This window comes from Colias philodice, chromosome 19 (assembly GCF_061535455.1).
Source record: "Colias philodice isolate Cphi_HAF_F1 chromosome 19, ilColPhil1 Martin Lab GWU primary, whole genome shotgun sequence".
NCBI classification, from domain to species: domain Eukaryota; kingdom Metazoa; phylum Arthropoda; class Insecta; order Lepidoptera; family Pieridae; genus Colias; species Colias philodice.
The window spans coordinates 2,309,130-2,310,961 of NC_143104.1; the positions used below are offsets into that span (position 1 = coordinate 2,309,130).

Here is a 1,832-nt window from a genome sequence, read left to right on the forward strand (position 1 = left end):
ATTAATCTTTTACACGTGTGTTATGGCCCGTGGGAGGTTTAAAAAAAGGTAAAAAAGAAAATAAGAATATGGTGGACGAATTTATTGTATAAATAACTTAATAAGCACGTTATAAAAGAGCTGACCTATAAATAATATTTAAAGAGTTATCGCTATACAAACCGCATCAAAATCGGTTTAGTAGCCTATTTTGTATTTAGTAGCTTCATATTCAGCTAAAAGACTAGAATAACACACACAATTACACCTTTTTGTTTGTATGTTTGTTACTCAGAAAACGTAGGTATATCTAGCATACAATATCATAAAGTTTTAACTATTCGAGGTAATCTTTAAAAATATACGTATTCATTACTTAAACATACATTTTGGCTAAATCTTTTAGTTATCCAGTATGTTTTCCGAAAAGATTGTATAAAAACGAGCAAAGCCAGAAGTTACGCTAAATTAGTAACAGCCCAACAATCCTAAACCTAGAACAAAGAAAGGCATTATCCATTTCTTCTTGTGTTTCTGTATTTTATCTCTTGAGTAACAAATCGTAAAAATAGTGCGATAAAAGTTAATTACAGAGTAGTGAAATCACAAGCGATATTAAAAATAAACTAGCGGAATAACTCTAATAAATTGAGTGAATACAAACCACAACAAACCTTAAGAAACGATTACTCTGTGCATTAGGTGGTTATATCTTTAAGCAAAAGAGATCTTTATCGCTTAGGCGATAAGAGCCAGAATGGCGTAGCATAAAGTAAATGTAACGTAAGACATGCGATGTGTAGATAAAAGTAAATTAATTGTAGATACTAATTGAGTTAATTAATACACTTTACGAGTTCTAGTCCTATTATAATGAGAATTTGTGTCACTGTGTTTTGAGTTCTTTGCCCATACACACAATAGTAAAATTCGTATAGCATTATCTATTTATATATTCATAATCTAATGCAAAAAGGAAACAATAATGTGTAGGAAAAAATGACAAGGTGAAATTTTTCATATTATAACGTCTCTACTTATTTAAGTTATTTATAATAGGTTCAACTAATTAGTAATCTGTGCTTGATTTAACAAACTACTTAAAAAGAAACATCGCCCCTAGTTGGATTCGAACCAACAACCTTTCGGTTAACAGCCGAACGCGCTAACCGTTGCGCCATAGAGGCTGTTACCCAAATCTGTATATTTTAGAACACTAAATTAATAAAAAAATCTCAAAAACATAGTAAAATTAACAAAAAAACGCCCCTAGTTGGATTCGAACCAACAACCTTTCGGTTAACCGTTGCGCCATAGAGGCTGTGAGCCAAATCTGTTTATTCTAGAACATTCGATTTAGATTTATCTTAAAAAACCTTTAAAATTCGCCTCTATTTCCTTCTCTCCTTAAACTCACTCACTAATAAGCCACATAATAAGTAAATGAGAAAAAGCAATACCCAAAGCTGATTTTTCTTAGAAAATTAAAAGTTTCAGCCGTTTTTGTAATAAAACAGATCATATTGTTAATGGAGCGCAAAATTATTCGCTTATTTATTATTAAAAATCTTATAATAATAATAAAAAATAATTCGAGGCGAAATAGTTCCAATAGTACGAGAAATACGTTCTATTTTACAGTATCTCAATATTTATAAACAAAAACTGTTATAAAAGTGCTACAAATAATTATTGTTTTTATTTAAAAACAGTTAAAACAGCAGCTTACTCGCTACTACTACTACTAATTTTTATATTTTCACAGTTCAAAAAATACAAAAATTTAATTAATTTAAAACGTTTTTGGAACAGTTTTACAACGTTTGTACAATAAGTAATAACAGCTATAAAAT

At 29.4% G+C, this 1,832-nt stretch overlaps 1 non-coding gene across 1 annotated transcript; it reads right to left on the reverse strand.

Annotated features, from left to right (window-relative positions):
* Positions 1 to 1,093: 1,093 nt before the first annotated feature.
* On the reverse strand, positions 1,094 to 1,166 carry TRNAN-GUU (transfer RNA asparagine (anticodon GUU)). Its single transcript has one exon. It is a non-coding gene; the product is annotated as a tRNA-Asn (tRNA).
* Positions 1,167 to 1,832: the final 666 nt, after the last annotated feature.